This window comes from Sus scrofa, chromosome 17, assembly GCF_000003025.6.
Source record: "Sus scrofa isolate TJ Tabasco breed Duroc chromosome 17, Sscrofa11.1, whole genome shotgun sequence".
Lineage (NCBI taxonomy): Eukaryota > Metazoa > Chordata > Mammalia > Artiodactyla > Suidae > Sus > Sus scrofa.
Window position 1 is genome coordinate 35,910,341 of NC_010459.5, and position 17,110 is coordinate 35,927,450.

At 45.4% G+C, this 17,110-nt stretch overlaps 1 protein-coding gene across 2 annotated transcripts in view; it reads left to right on the forward strand.

The window, feature by feature from the left end:
• Positions 3,874 to 17,110, forward strand: part of KIF3B (kinesin family member 3B) — a 48,119-nt gene continuing 34,882 nt past the window's right edge. The window contains exon 1 of one of the 2 annotated variants that reach the window (XM_021077424.1): positions 3,874 to 4,039. The gene's annotated coding sequence lies outside the window, so the exon portion shown is untranslated. The remainder of the gene's footprint in view (positions 4,040 to 17,110) is intronic. The other variant, XM_021077423.1, reaches the window with a different exon arrangement.

Below are 17,110 nucleotides of genomic sequence, written 5' to 3' on the forward strand. Positions count from 1 at the left end.
TAGTTAAACATGGTTATTGATTGACCTGGAAGATGTGATATGTATTTATTTTTTTTCCTTGAATCCTGCTTATATGTTAGTAAGGAATAAAAAATGCATTAGCCCACAATGCAGATAGAACAGGAGGGAGACATTAGTGATCCAGAAATTTCAGCAAACTTTTGGCAGATGGAGACAGAAGGGGAGGTAGTAACTGACTTACCAAGAGGAGGGACTCAGGACCTAACATCTGCAGAGAGGAATAGTGATCCCTGAGAGGTGAGCCTAGAAGAAATGAGTGCTAATGTTGAGGAAATCTCTCAGAGAGTAGAACAAAAAAGCCAAAAAGAGGGCAGATAAGGAAAAACAACGAGAAAATTAGCTTGGTCGATGAAGTACAATTTCTTTTTTTCTTTTTTCTTTTTCTGTCTATCTTTTCTAGTGCCACAACTGCGGCATGTGGAGGTTCCCAGGCTAGGAGAATAATCGGAGCTGTAGCCACTGGCCTTCGCCAGAGCCACAGCAACACAGGATCTGAGCCGCATCTGCGACCTACACCACAGCTCATGGCAACGCCGGATCCTTAACCCACTGAGCAAGGGCAGGGATAGAACCTGCAACCTCATGGTTCCTAGTCAGATTCGTTAACCACTGAGCCATGACGGGAACTCCCATGAAGTACAATTTCTAAAAGAAGTTCAAGACAGAATGATTTATTGACCATATAGAAAAAAAAATAGCTACAAAGAAAACTCTAATGAGAATGAAAAAAAAAAAAATGAAGCAATCATTAACCTGCAAAACTACCAAAAGGAGAGTTCCTGTTGTGGCTCAGTGGGTAAAGAACCAGACACAGTATCCCTGAGAATTTGGGTTCAATCCCTGGCCTCACTCAGTGAGTTAAGGATCTGGTGTTTCCACAAGCTGGGAGTAGGTAAAAAATGTGACTCTGATTCGGCATAGCTGTGGCTGTGGCATAGGCCGGCAGCTGTGGCTCCAATTCAACCCCTAGCCTGGAAACTTCCATATGCCACAGGTGCGACTGTAAAAAAAAAGGAAAAAAAAAAGTGTGGAAGAAGTGAAGCAGAAATACACATGATTTTGTTCAGTTAGAAAACAATATTTGTAGTCATTACAGGATAAACATGATTCACTGTCTTGACTGTATTGAATAACACTGGGTAGGGAAGTGGGGCGGGTTAACCAGGTGAAGGGAAGTAAGTTAGGACCCAAGGGATGTTTCAGATTCAGGTATCAGAGTTGGGACCAGCTAACTGCTATAACAAAAAGCCTCCTCATCTCAGTAGCAGAATTCAATAAAAGTTTATTCTCTTGTCCAGCTTGGACAGCTGTCCTCTAGGGGGTGCCTCATTGATCCTGGCTCCTTTTGTGTTGCAACTCAACCGACCCCTAGGGCCTTGGAGTCCTTCACTTTATTTTCTATTTATTTATTTCTTTCGTGATCCTATGTCAGTTTTTTTTTTTTAATGTATAGTTGATTTACAATATTAATATCAGATTTAAAACGTAGTGTTTCAAAATTTTTGTGTTGGAGTTCCCGTCATGGCTCAGTGGTTAACAAATGCAACTAGGAACCATGAGGTTTCGAGTTTGATCCCTGGCCTTGCTTAGTGGGTTAAGGATCCAGCGTTGCCGTGAACTGTGGTTTAGGTTGCAGACGCGGCTCGGATCCCGCGTTGCTGTGGCTCTGGTGTAGGCCAGTGGCTACAGCTCCGATTCGACCCCTAGCCTAGGAACCTCCATATGCTGTGGGAGTGGCCCAAGAAAATGGCGAAAAGACAAAAAAAAAAAATTTGTGTTATATTCCATTTATAGTTATTATTAGACTATTAACTATATTCATGATGCTCTAAGCTATCCTTGTAGCTTATTTATTTTACTGTATTTTTTTATGAAAGTGTACTTGATTTACAGTGTTGGGCCAGTTTGTGCCCATTAAATTCCTTCACATTAAAGTAGAGAAAGGATGAACAATTGGATGGGAGGTTTCTACCAGCCAGGCCTGAGAATGGTACCTCTCATATTCAGTTGGCCAGAACTTGGTCTGAGCCATGGAGAAGGCTGGAGAATATAGTCCAGTTGTGTGTTAAGGAGCCAGGAAAAAAATGCAGGGGAAGTAAGTAGCAATACCTCCCACGCTAGGGTATGGGGTGCGGAAGAGTATCCCAGACATTCATTCTTTCATTCAATATTCAATGTATATTTACTACTATGGACCAAGCAGGCATGGTTTTAGGCAAAACAGATATAACAGTGAATGAAGGAGTTCCTGTTGTGGCTCAGTGGTTAACGAATCTGACTAGCATCCATGAGGACCCAGGTTCGATCCTGGCCTTGCTCAGTGCGTTAAGGATCCGGCGTTGCCGTGAGCTGTGGTGTAAGTCGAATATGAGGCTTGGATCCTGCATTGCTGTGGTATAAGCCAGGAGCTACAGTTCCAATTTGACCCCTAGCCTGGGAACCTCCATATGTGGCAGGTGCAGCCCTAAAAAGCAAAAAACAAAACAAAACAGTGAATGAAGGGACCCTGCTCTCAGGAGCTTCTACAGAGTGTGTAACAGCAGGTTGAGTTCCTGCAGAAAAGGAATATGGAACTGGCCTTCCAGGCCATTCTAGCTGGAACAGAGTTGTATCGATTTTAAAAGCAGTGGGAGTACATGAATGATGTTAAGTGGAATGTGCCATGCTGTGTTTCATGTTTGTTTTTATTATTATTGTTATTGTCTTTTCTAGGGCCCCACCCACAGCATATGGAGGTTCCCAGGCTAGGGGTCTAATCGGAGCTGTAGCTGCCAGCCTACACCAGAGCCACAGCAACGCAGATCCTCTGCGTCTGCAACCTACACCACAGCTCACAGCAACGCTGGATCTTTAACCCACTGATCGAGGCCAGGGATGGAACCCGAAAACTCATGGTTCCTAGTGGGATTCGTTAACCACTGCGCCACGATGAGAACTCCTTCATGTTTTAAAATGATCACTTGGGGAGTTGGGCAACTCCCACTGTGGCTCAGCAGATTAATTATAGGACTAGTATCCATGAGGATTTGGGTTTGATTCCTGGCCTCACTCAGAGGATTAAGGATCCAGTGTTGCCGTGAGCTGTGGTGTAGGTTGCAGATGCAGCTCAGATCTGGCATTGCAGTGACTGTGGGTAGGCTGGCAGCTGCAGCTCTGATTCGACCCCTTAGCCTGGGAACTTCCATAAGCTGCAGGTGTGGCCCTAAAAAGACACCCCCCCCAAAAAAAAATCACCTTGGCCACCTTGTGGAAAATAATTGTCAGGTCAGGACTAGACAAAAAAGTAGAAGAAGAGATCAGATATGGCAGGCACACTAGACACAGGAAGAACTCCACCTGGCCTGGTGGGGTGGCACTGAGATGGAGAACGGTGGAGGCAGAAATATTTGAGAGGTACACTAAGGGACGTGGTGACTGGATGTGGGGGAGAGTGAAGGATAAGGAAGAGATAAGAATGATTCCTAAATTTTTGGCTTGAGTGACCGGCCAGACCCTAAATATGAACTATCTCAGTAGCCGTTTGAGATGCAAGGCAGATAATGGATGCGAAAGCGCTTTAGGAAAGGTCAAATGGAGAGATCAAGCCATTGCGTTCCATTTTACAGATGGGCAAACTGAGGCACGAGATACTAGCAAGTAGAGTTAGGCCATGTCGCGCCCTCTCACACCCTTTAAATGCGTGAAAAGTCTCAAGGATGTTGAGACAAGGTACCTACAAAGAGCCGGTACCTTGCCGCCCCAGCCCTCCTCTCCCTGTCTCGCCCCGCCCCACCTCGCCAGACAAGCTTTCCATGTCCGCCACTCGTGTCCCAATAAAGTTATTGAAATTGACACTGGTTGCTAAGGAAGTGGGTCGCCTTGCCGGGTTGCTAAGGAAGTGAGCGGCCGCCGTCTCTCCCCATCCGGGGCAGCGGGGAATGGCTGAGCCTCACGGTTCGCCACCGCCCCCGCCGCCGCCGCCGCCACTACTGCCGCCGCCGCAGCCGCCGCCGCTGCCCGCTTTCGGCTCGGGCCGCAGGTGAGTCAGGGGAGATGTTCGATCAACTGCCGGGCAGGGCCAATCCTTCCGCCGCCTGGGATCTTCCGGGAGTACCGCGGGGCAGCAACACCGACTATGCTGCTCCGGGAACGGGAGCATCCTCAGCCCTGCCTCCCGGGCATCTTCTGGCAGTGCGGGCGGTCTCGCCCCTCCTCCTCCGGGCGGAGGTGTGCTGCCTGACCCCAAACCCGGCCGCGAGGGGTCGAGGTCACGGACCCAGCTCTAGAGGGAGGCGGGCAAGCGAAAGCCTGGGGTCAGAACCTAGGCGCTGCCCCTGGCTCACCTGTGACCTTGGGCAAGTACCTTCCCATCTTGGTCTCAGTTGACCTGTTTGTCCAATGAGGTCCTAACAGTTGCGGCTCAGAGTGGTTAAGATGAGAATTCTTAGGGCACCCTGGCTTGGGGGCCAAGAGTCCAGCTTGAAGTCTGAGTGTCTGGATTTGTGACTCTGCATCTCCACTGAGTAACTTTGTGGCCTTGGGCACATTAATCTCTGTGAGCCTTTTCTTTATTTGTAAAATGCATTAATGAACCACTGTGAGAGTCCATTGAGACAGGTATATCAGGTAGCTTGGCATAGTAAGTGCTCAGCAAGCTGTTCTGAGGCATGTGGGGTGGTTTGGGCAAGGCTTCCTGGAGGCCATGACTTTGAGACAGGTAGGCTTTAGGTGTGTAGTGCACCAGCTCATGTGGATATCCGCCCCCCACTTCTTACCGTTTGACATCCCTCCACTCTCAGCTTTACTTCTCCATTCTGCTCAGAGCAAGAGAGGTGGTGTGGACCAAGTAGCCCTGGTGGGGGACCAAGTCCTTGTAGATTCCTGGGGTTATGGTTTTATTTTCTACTTATACCTTTTTGACTCTTACAAAAGAAAAAGTTATCTTTGGGGAGTTCCCATCGTGGCTCGGTGAAACGAATCTGACTAGTATCCATGAGGATGCATGTTCAATCCCTGGCCTCGCTCAGTGGGTTAAGGATCTGACATTGCCTCGAGCTGTGGCGTAGGCCAGTAGCTGCAGCTCCAAGTGGACCCTTAGCCTGGGAACCTCCATATGCCTTGGGCGTGGCCCTAAAAAGACGAAGGAAAGAAAAAAGAAAGGAAGGAAGAAAAAAAAGTTATCTTCATGTCTTTTGAGAAGTGCTTGAAACAGTAATAGCTATTTACAGGTGTGATTGGCCCTTAGCCTGGGTTTGAACCGCATCAGTCTACGGGATACATGGGTTTTTTCAATGAAGATACACCTACTTCACCTTTATATATAAGGGACTTGAGCATCTGTGGATTTGGTATGCATGGGGGTTCCTGCAACCATTCCCCCACAAGTATTGAGAATGAACTATATATGATTAAGAAGTACTTTTCAGGTGTATTATCTCACTTAATCTTCACATAGACTTTGCCAGGTAGGTGGTGATGTCATCCCTATTTTGAAGATAAGAAAACTGAGGCTAAGAAAAGTGAATGACTTGCCTAAAAATCTTATACATATTAAATGGTGGAGCTGAACATGTTTCCAGGTAAATCCTGTATTTTCTCCCCCTCACCAGGATGTCTCTGATTTCTCAGCTGTAGCTGTTACAAAGCCACAAGGGTATTCTTTTGTTGCTTCTGACTGCTATGGTTAGAGGCTTTTCCTCCACTGGCAAGGAAACAAGATCTTACATAAAGCTTCATTTAAATAGATACCATCCATAGTGTGGACTTCAAAAAAGAGCTGGAATGTTTAAAAGAGGCTTCTCTCTCCTCTAGTTCCCTCCTCTTTCAAGTGGGAGGAGTATTTTGTAGGCCCTTTCAGTGGTACCATGCAATTCCAATTGTGGGCTAGTGTTTTAAGCATGGAATCAGGCTGCCTGGATTCAAAACTTGGCTCTGCCACTTCCAAGTTATGTGCTGCTGAGCAGTATACTTTACCTCTTTGTGCTACAGTTTCATCATCTGTAAAAGGGGGATGATAATTGTATCCACCATATATCACTGTTGTGAGGATTTATTGGTGCCTGATACATGTAAAGTGCCTGGTGTGTTTGGTAAACATTAGCTATTGTTATTTGGGCTTAACATAGCACTGATATTGTTCTTTATATTCTATTTATGGTTGGTGAATGAATAAATTAAAGCATGTGCTGATGATACCAGGTCGGTCAACCTTACAAAGTCATTGCATGCATGAAACAGTCACTGTCATAGTATTATATAAATGTCAGGTGGCACAGTAGGTTAAGGATTTGGCTTTTTCACTGCTGTGGCTTGGGTTCCATCCCTGGCCCCAGAACTTCTGCATACTGTGGGTGAGGCCTAAAAAAATGTCATTATTACAGGGTTGCCCCAGGAACCTGCAATTCCATGCCAGAATGGGTTGCAAAGAAAGATGCCAGGTTTAGTAGCCTGCATCCCAATTCAGTCAATGTTTACTAAATCTCTTTATGCCAAGTGCAATGGCGCAATCCCAACTCTACATTCTTTAAGGACCTCAGAGCTTACTTTGCATATTGCTGACATTTAAAATGAATTTGACGTCTTTAAATGAATTTATATCTTGTGTTTGCCCCTCCTCAGAGTAAAGCTGTGGATTCATATTGCTCGTGTCCTTATGCTTCTTTTGGGTGCCTAGGCTAAGCCTCGGCTTGCTCTCTAAGCCCTTTCATCCACTGATTTATGGGTCCCTGAGAAAGAGCCTTCTCTTGTGCTGGTTAATAATACAGTGCTCTCTTTATGGTGCCTAATAGTTTGCAAAAATGATTAAGCATTCACTGCTTCACTGCTTTGGTCTATCAGTAACCCCGTGAGGAAGGGAAGGTGCAGATTGAGATTTCTATTTTACAGTCGAGGAACCTGAGGTCCAGAAGCCAGGCTGCTGGTAAGTGACCCATTTCACCCTGGCATCCACACCTTCTGATTCCCAAGTTCAGTGCTCTTGCTCCAATTGCCTCAGTTTCAGGCACCCAACATTTACGGAACACCGCTGTGTGTCAGGCCCAGTTCTGTCCTAAGGACGTGATAGTAGAGAGGTAGGTGGTGTCCTTGCTCTCATGCAACTTCCATTCTAGTGGTAGCAGCAGAAAAAGAAACCAATAAATGAACGAGATCATTCGAATGGAAGTGAGTGCTGTGAAAGTAATAAAAGAGTGATGTCATGCAAAGTATCTTCTCCACGGCGGGGGGGGGGGGCCTGCCACTTTGATTGGGTGGTCAGAGAAGACCACTCTAAGGTGGTGACATTTTGCTGCCAGAAAGGGGCCAACATTTTGAAAATGTAGCAGAAGGAACTGCAAGGATAAAGGGTCTGAGGTGGGAATAAGCTTGGTGAGTTCTGGGAACAGAAAGAAGGCTTAGAGTGGCTGGAGCAGGTAGGCTGGGGTGGGGAGAGGGGAGAATGTGGGGGGGGGTGCGTGTGGAGGCTGCGGGTGAGGCCTCAGGTCACCTAAGTCCTGTAGGCTAGAGGAAGGAGTTGGGGTTTTATCCTAAAAGCAATGGGAAGGCATTGAAGGCTTTAAGAACGGGAAACACATGATCTGTTTTTTTGTTTTAAAAACAATCACTTTGGCCTCTCTGTGGCAAATGAATTTTAAGGGGTGTAAGAATGGCAGCTAGGGGAGTTGCCGTTGTGGCTTGACAGGTTAAGAACCCAACTAGTATCCATGAGGATGCAGATTAGATCGCTGGCTTCGCTCAGGGGGTTGAAGATCCAGCATTGCCACAAGCTGTGGCATAGGTCCCAGATGCAGCTCAAATCGGCTGTGGCTGTGGTGTAGGCTGGCAGCTGCAGCTCCAATTCAACCCCTAGCCCAGGAACTTCGATATGGTGCAGGTGCGGCCTTAAAAAAAAAAAAAAGAATGGCAGTCGGAGGCCAGGCAAGAGGTGACGGTAGCTTTCTAGAGTGATCAGAGTGGGGATGGTACAAGAGGTCGAATTAGGGTCCTGGAGGTGAAACTGACAGATTGGTGGTTGAGAGGAAGAGCTAAAGGAATCAGAGATGACTCCTGGGTTTTTGGCCTCAGCAATTAAGTAGATGTTGGTGGTGCCATCTGCCTCTAAAACGATGAGAGATCTTTTTGGTTAGGTGCCCTGGGAGGAAAAATTAGCTATGGTTCCTCTGAACCCTTAGAGGAGAGGCACAAGGTATAAACACCTTGTGGTCTCTGGAAGGACATCCCAGCTTATCCTGCAGGAAGACAGCTAGGTGCATCTCCTCGAAGCTTCCACCTTGGATATCTGTGAGCCCTGCTGTTCTCAAAATGTGGTTCTTTACCAGCTTGTGGAGTGGCAGCGTGGGCTTTCCAGGGCAGTGCCCATCTGTCTCATGCTGTTAGTATTGCTCTTCTGACTCGAGATCTTGGCTGATGAAGGCTGGAAGAGGCTGGCCAGCTCGGGAAGACAGAATGGACTCACTAGTGAAGCTTAGTGCCTCAAATGGCCACACTCTCCCTGCCAAAGTGGTTCTTTCTTGGCCATCGAATGACATTTCTAAAGTTGCAGAGCTTTTGATTTGGGAATCCCTTGAGAAGTGGTTGTATTCTGCTAGAATTCCTAGAGGACCTTTGAATGGAGTATCTTTTCCAAACAAGGGAATTCAAACCTTCTTTTCGTATAGGCTAACAATTGTACCTGTAAATTTAGGCTTCACCATGTTGTAAGTTCAGCACTGTGACTAGTCAGACTAATAATCCTGTGACCTCCACTTGTCTAGCTTTGTTTGCTATTTAGAATGCTCTCTCCTGTGCATTCTCATTTACTAATGTTCAGTCAGTTGAGATCATGTGGAATATATATTATCCCCAGTTTACAGATGAAGCGTTGAGCTCCCGAGAGGTCTCTCATTTTGGTCAGTATTATTAAGCACTCAGTATAGGTCCTGGGTTAGGTGGGTTCTTGTTGTGTGTTCTGTATGACTGGGGCACCCATGTGCCCTAGGAGCTTGTTAGAAATGCAGAATCTGGATTTTGTGGCTCAGCATTGTAGCTCCACAGAAATGAATCTGACTAGCATCTGTGAGGACGCAGGTTCTATCCCTGGCGCTGCTCAGTGGGTTAATGATCTGGCATTGCCGTGAGCTGTGGAGTAGGTCGCTGACTCAGCTTGGATCCCATGTTGCTGTGGCTGTGGTGTAGACCAGTAGCTGCAGCTCGAATTTGACCTCTAGCCTGGGAACTCCCGTATGCCACAGGTGCAATCCTAAAAGCGAAAAAAACAACAACAACAACAACAAAAAAAAAACACATGTACTTTCTTTCTGTACATAATACTCTTGCACATTTAATGGACTACAGTTTAGTGTAAACATAACTTTTATATTCACCAGGAGACCAAAAAAATTGTGTGACTTGCTTTATTACAAGAATTCGTTGTATTGTGGTGGACTGGAACTGATCCTTCACTCTCTCCCAGGTATGCCTGTAATAGGAATAGCTAACATTTATTGACCCAAGCACTAGTCTCAGCACTTTACACGTGTTGTCTCATTCAGTCCTCACAGCAATCGTGTAACATGAGTATTGTTTTTCATTTTCCAGAAGAGGAAAGTAGAGGCACAGAAAAGTCAACTAGCTTAACCAGGTCTGCTGACTTCAGCTCCATTGCACTTTCTACCACTCATTCGTTCATCTGTTTTTTAGGAGGGCAGTGCATCCCTGATGTCTTGTCAAAGGTCTTTTCTTTCCCTTCTGTTCCTGGGTGACTAATTTTGAATGCTGATGAAAGTGACTTCATAGGAGTCCCCATTGTAGCTCAGCCGAAAGGGACCTGCCTAGTAACCGAGAGGTTGCGGGTTCAATCCCTGGCCTTGCTCAGTGGGTTAAGGATCCAGTGTTGCCCAGAGCTGCAGTGTAGGTCGAAGACACGGTTTGGATCCCGCATTCCTATGACTGTGGCATAGGCCAGCAGCTGTAGCTCTGATTTGACCACTAGCCTGGGAATTTCCACATGCCACACCTGTGGCCCTTAAAAAAAAAAAAAAGAAAGAAAAAGAGGAGTTTTGTCGTGGCTCGGTGGTTAATGAACGTGAGGATGTGGGTTTGATCCCTGGCCTTGCTCAGTGGGTTAAGGATCCGGTGTTGCTGTGGCTGTGGTGTAGGCCAGCAGCTGCAGTTCTAATTGGACCCCTAGACTGGGAACTTCCATATGTCACAGGTGTGGCCCTAAAAAGACAAAAAAAAAAAAAGTAAGAAGAATATGATTTCATAGAATGTTTGACGAAATCAGGGGAAGAACCTGTGAGGTATTTCTAACGTAACTGTGGGGTCAGTTACTTGACTGATAGGCAACAAACAGATACCTGATTTGTGAGGTAGGTTGCCTCTCACCCTTCTTGGCTCTAACACAGGCCTGAAACATCTGAAGCAGATAGGAACTGTGAGCTTGTGTTCTGAGTCATTTAGCCCTGAGCTGTTGCTTCTTGATTCTGGTGATAGTATCTACACCAGGGAGGAGAGGTTGGCTAAAACTCTATACCATCTGCTGGCTGGTTGCAGAAGATTCAGTTTTGTAGAGGCTCAGTTTTCCCTGTCTGCAGTGTGGGATCATTATTTTCCTTTCAACATCTCTTTATCTCTGCAAAGTCTTGGAAAGATTTCTTGGTCAAGGCCTGTGCCATCACAGGAAATTCTGGTGTGAAAAGGTAGTGGAGTCTGCATGGAGACATGAATTCTAACAGCAATCCTGCCCTTTGCAGTGTGACCTGGGGCAAGCAACTCAGCCTCTCTGGCCTTCCGTGTTCTGTTTAGGCAAAATAAGAACATGGGCTAGTCTTCCAAGGCTCTGCCAGCCCTGCCTGAAACACAATTTGAGTTGGGTGCTGTTTTCCTCTCCTTGGTGACTTCATGCTGGGCTTTTCCCCACACCTTCTGGGGTGGGGCTTTTAAAGTGTATTTCTTGGCAGTCAGAGATCATTACAATGAACCCATCTTATCAGCATCACACATCTGCGCTGCACCTCGGAATGTTTGTTTAAGGCTCAGTTAATCATGGTGACACACTGTGTCTCCTCACTTTGTCACGTTGATAGCAGACATGGAGCTCTTCACACACAGGCAGATCTATCTTTAGTATGCTGATTTATTTCAATCATAGTTTGTATTAGCACCAGTGATAATCATGGTGGGTGTGGTTTTATTTATTTATTTTTGGCCAGATATTTGCAGCACTTGCATTTTGTCATATTTGAACATAGTATATAGATGGAAGTGGGTCCAAATGAAATACAGATTGTAATAGATCACTGGGAGCTGAGATCAGACATGCTGTTACTCACCCTGGGGTCCTCAACATTGCCTTCAGCCATTTCAGGAAGGGTTTGATTTGGGGCTTTTGTGTGTGACATATATTAAGCAGAAACTAAAGCTCATAGCACTGTCTCCAGCAGCTTAGTGGATTGCAGCAATCATTACTTTATAACTCATTTCAGTAACCTAAGCAAAAAATCTAGCTGGTAAATCATAAAAGATTCCATGCAGGTAAGATAAAATGTCAGCTCAAGTTACTTAAGGTAACCACAAGAAGATAGTTCTTAATGGAAATAGTTACTGGTTTTGCACCATCTGCAATAGCAGGTCAGATTCTAGCCTAAGAAATAGATAGTATTTTTCCCTACTTATTTCTTCAATTGCCAGCAATTTTTTTTCTTTTTTTTTTAGAGCCACACCCATGGCACATGGTGTTCAGCTGCCAGCCCACACCACAGCCACAGCAACTCCAGATCTGAGCTGCATCTGCGACATACACTACAACTCATGGCAATGCTGGCTCCTTAACCCTCTCAGCACGGCCAGGGACTGAACCTGCGTCCTCATGGATGCTAGTAGGGTTCATTACTGCTGAGCCACAATGGAAACTCCACCGGCAGTTTTTTAATAGAACTTTTTTTTCCTGATTATAAATATAATGAATTTCCATTAAGGAAAAATGAGGAAAGTCCTAAAAAGATTAAATAAGAAATAACTACTGTTAACATCTCACTGTCCAAAGGAAAATACATTCCTAAATTATGCTCCCTCATGGATGTGCGATTCTTATTTCCTTCATCATGGTAACTAGGCTGGTTTCAGTATTTAAATGCTGTAAACATTGCTACAGGGACCATCTTAAAGATTATCATTATATACACTTTTGTCTACATTTCGGATTATTTCTTGAAACTAGATCCTTTCATTTTTAAAAAATTTTAATTATAAAGTCCGCCTCCTTAGATAGCGTTTTTAAAAGGGTAGTGTCTAAATGAGGTTGTAAAGGCAGATGTTATTATAGTTTGGTGGGAAGGGATTTTCCTTGAAAATGGTTACCTAGCTCAGTTGCATTTTGTCCACTTGCAGACATCTTTTTAGATGCACTCAAAGTGCATCTCCCATTCTGCATTTGGAAATGTTTGCTTCATATTTTATAATCATTTCCCCATGTTTTCATGTTTAGTAATTATGAGGGGGTGAACTTTCCCTAGTGTTGGGCATTGAAGTTGTTTCTGACTTCTTTTAATCACATGTAGTGCTGTAGTGAACGTCTTTGCTTCTCTGTCAGCCTCATAAGAGAACAAAACTAAATAAATTAGTTCGGGGAAACTGAGAACTTTAAAATGTTCAGGAGTTCCCTGGTGGCTCAGCCAGTGAAGGATCCGGCATTGTTGCTGCTGTGCTTGGGTTTAATCCCTGGCCCAGGAACCTCTGCCTGCCGTGGGCACAGCCAAAAAAAAAAAAAAAAGTTCAGAAGGAGAACTGTACATTTTCCTTCTTAAAATTTGCTTAGGGGGCAGAGCCTCCTTGCCTGCCCACTTGCATCTCTCACAAGCATCCTATCTTATTTTTTATTTTTTTGCTTTTTAGGGCCACACGCATAGCACATGGAGGTTCCCAGGCTAGGGATCTAATCAGAGCTGTTGCCGCCGGCTTACGCCAGAGTCACAGCAACGTGGGATCTGAGCCTCGTCTGCAACCTACACCACAGCTCACGGCAACGCTGGATCCTTAACCCCAGGGATCCAGCCCGCAACCTCATGGTTCCTAGTCAGATTCGTTTCTGCTGCACCAAGATGGGAACTCCCACAAGCGTCCTATCTTAATAAATCTATTTCTTGCTTAAAAAAGAAAAAATTGATTAGGATCTTCAAAGAGTGTCTTTAAAAAAAAAAAAGGAACTTTATTGAGATATAATTCACATACCATAAAGTATCTTTTAAGAGTTTTTGTCAGCCTTCTTTGCTGCTTTTCTTTAATTTGTTTTCCTTTGTTTTTTTATTTTTGTTTTTGTTTTTTCCTTTTTATGGCTGCACCTACAGCACATGAAAGTTCCCAGGCTAGGGGTTGAATTGAAGTTGCAGCTGTCAGCTTTGCCGTAGCCACAGCAAAGTGGGATCCAGGCTGAATCTGTGACATCACCACAGCTTATAGCAACCAATGGATCCATAACCCACTGAGCGAGGCCAGGGATCAAACCTGTATCCTCACAGACACTATGTCAGGCTCTTAACCCACTGAGCCACAATGGGAACTCCAAATTTTTCTACTTTTTAAAATAATTTTTGGGAGTTTCCATCATGGATCAGCAGTTAACGAATCTGACTAGTATCCATGAGGATGCAGATTCGGTCCCTGGCCTTGTTCAGTGGGTTAAGGATCCAGCATTGCCATGAGCTGTGTTATAGGTCAGAGACAAGGCGCAGATCCTTTGTTGCTGTGGCTGTGGTGTAGGCCAGCAGCTACAGCTCCGATTTGACCCCTAGACTGGGAACCTGCATACGCCACAGGTGTGGCCCTAAAAAGCAAATAATAATGATAATAATTTTTGGCCACACTCATGGCATGCAGAAATTACTGGGGCAGAAATCAAACCTTCGACATAGCAGCAACCTGAGCCCCTGCAATGACAATGTCAGGTCCTTAAACTTCTGAGCTACATGGGAACTCCTGTTTTCCCGTGATACAGAACTCTTTGTGAGTAGGAACCAGAAGAAGAGCCTTTAACATTTAAACCCTTCAGTCTCTGAACAGACTGTTGGCTGGTGACACTAACCAGAAATATTGTATATACATTATCAGTTCTGCACACTGGAGGAGCTGTGAGAGCACACGTATCATTATGGAATTGAACAGTGAACCATGATAGTTCTGGTAGAGGGGGATTTGAAAAATATATTTAACTCATTGTATTACTAAAACAAATCCTGTGATTTATAGGAAATTTTGCCTGATCATCTTTGGGAACTATTTACCACAAAGGTGGCATGTGTTCTTGATAAAATGGGACCCTGATTTGGGGTCATCTGGATGGGGTTAGATTCTGGAGCTAATCCAGGTGGAAGAGAAGATTTTAGGTGACACTCAAACAGGGCATCCTAAATTATGCTGAATGACACTTCGAGAGTTAATTTCTTTGAAACTGTTTTGGTTCTTCTAAGGATATTAGGTTCCAGTCTTTTTTTTTTTTTTTTTTTCTTTTTAGGGCTGCATTCGCAGCATATGAAAGAGGTCTAGTCAGAGCTACAGCTGCCGGCCTACACCACAGCCACAGCAATGTGGGACCTACACCACAGCTCAATGGCAACGCTGAATCTTTAACCCACTGAGTGAGGTCAGGGATTGAACCCTCATCCTCATGGATACTAGTCAGATTCATTTCCGCTTTGTGCCAAAACAGGAACTCCTTTCAGTGTTTCTTTCTCTCTTTTTCTTTTCTTTTTTTTTTGTCTTTTTGCCTTTTCCAGGGCTTCTCCCGCAGCATATGGAGATTCCCAGGCTAGGGGTCGAATCAGAGCTGTAGCCACCGGCCTACACCAGGGCCACAGCAATGCAGGATCCGAGCCGCGTCTGCAACCTATACCACAGGTCACGGCAACGCCGAATCGTTAACCCGCTGAGCGAGGGCAGGGACCGAACCCGCAACCTCATGGTTCCTAGTCGGATTCGTTAACCACTGCGCCATGACGGGAACTCCCCCTTCAGTCTTTAATACTTGCTTTCTAACCACCAAAGAGAGCTCCCACCCTTGGGCCTTAGGTAAGCTACAGTATCTAGTTAGAACATAGTAACATTGTTGTGTGTCCTTATACTGATTTTCACAGTTGTCTTTTGTTTGCAAGTGATACTGGTTTTCCATTTATGGCAGTGATATAAAGTTTCTTCTAAAAAATAAATTGTGGGAGTTCCCATTGTGGCTCATTGGTAGTAAACCCCACTAGTAACCATAAAGTCGCAGGTTCCATCCCTGGCCTTGTTCAGTGGGTTAAGGAACCGGCATTGCCGTGAGCCAACATTGCCGTGAGCCATGCTGTAGGTCGCAGGTGCAGCTCAGATCTGGCATTACTGTGGCTGTGGAGTAGGCCAGCAGCTATTGCTACGAATCTCATATGCAGCAGGTGCAGTCCTAAAAAGGCAAATAAATAAATAAATAAAACTAAATTTGGTTAAAGTAGATTGAAAGCAAAAACCTTAGCTATGGGAGAATGAGCCAATTCTCTCTGTGACAGGGAGAATGCCGGATTATTTGATGGAAAGAAAGAGATTGCAGCAGGCACTCCACAATTCTCATTTCCCTCTGGGCGCACAGAAGACTGTTTCCTAGACCTCTTGCTTTTGGAAAAGACATGGCTTCTGAACAGTGGGTATCACTATGAGTCAAAGAATAAAGGAGGATTGTAATATCCCTATGTTCTTATTCTCTTCTTCCATGGCAGTCGAAGAAACAATGGATTTCACATGGTGTACCAGCAAGACCAGGTGTCTCCATCAGTCCTGGGTGGCTTGGGAAGACAATGTTCTCTCACACCAGGAACCAATGTTTCGTGTGAACTCTGTGAATAAATAAATATTGTCTCATTAAAAAACAGGAGTTCCCATCGTGGCTCAGTGGTTAACGAATCCAACTGGGAACCGTGAGCTTGCAGGTTCGATCCCTGGCCTTGCTCAGTGGGATAAGGATCTGGCGTTGCCGTGAGCTGTGATGTAGGTCACAGACTCGGCTGGATCCTGCGTGGCTGTGGCTTTGGCGTAGAGCGGTGGCTACAGCTCCGATTAGACCCCTAGCCTGGGAACCTCCCTATGCTGCAGGAGCGGCCCTAGAAAAGGCAAAAAGACAAAAAACAAACAAATGAAAAAACACAAATTTCAAATAATAGTACAAGTGGTATAAGGAAATGGCAAAAATTGTGAAGAGACAGTTGTGTGACGGACATTTAGGACATGCTGGTGCGGAAAAAAGCCATGAACTTTGGAGCCAGGTAGACCTGGTTTCTGCTTACTTTGCCACTGATTAACTCAGTGTCCCATGTTACTTCTCTCTCCCAGTCTCAGGTTTTTTCTCCTGTAAATTGGGTCAGCACCTCCTGTGAGCCAGGCATTGTAATGCCTGTCCTGCTCGCATCCTCACACAGCCCCCAGGAGCTGGTTCCTTTTACAGAGGGGGATATAGGTTCAGCGAGGTGAAGGAACTCCAATGGAGTCTCAGAGTTGGGAATGGTTGGACTGGGTTTCCCTCCCAGGTGTGTCTGATCTCTTTTTCGTTATCCAGGCCACCTGCCTCTTTTAAAATGTAGAATTTGGAGTTCCTGTCGTGGCTCAGTGGTTAACAAATCCGACGAGGAACCATGAGGTTGTTGTGGGTTCAATCCCTGGCCTTGCTCAGTGGGTTAAGGATCCAGCGTTGCTGTGAGCTGTGGGTGTAGGTTGCAGATGCAGCTTGGATCCCACCTTGCTGCGGCTTTTGGCTCCGATTTGACCCCTAGCCTGGGAACCTCCATATGCCTCAGGAGCGGCCCAAGAAAATGGCAAAAAGATGGAAAAAAAAAAAAAGTGGAATTTTCTGTGGCTTTTTACCCAGCTGCATAGCAGTCTTGATTAAAAGGACAAGTCACTGAGCACACCCCTGGTCACTACAGCATACCTCACAATAGCCAAGAGATGGAAGTAGCCCAAATGTCCATGGACAGATCCATGGATAAAGAAAATGTGGTCTTGGAGTTCCCGTTGTGGTGCAGCGGAAACAAATCCGACTAGGAACCATGAGGTTGTGGGTTCAATCTCTGGTCTCACTTAGTGGGTTAAGCATTGCTGTGGCTCTGGTGTAGGCTGG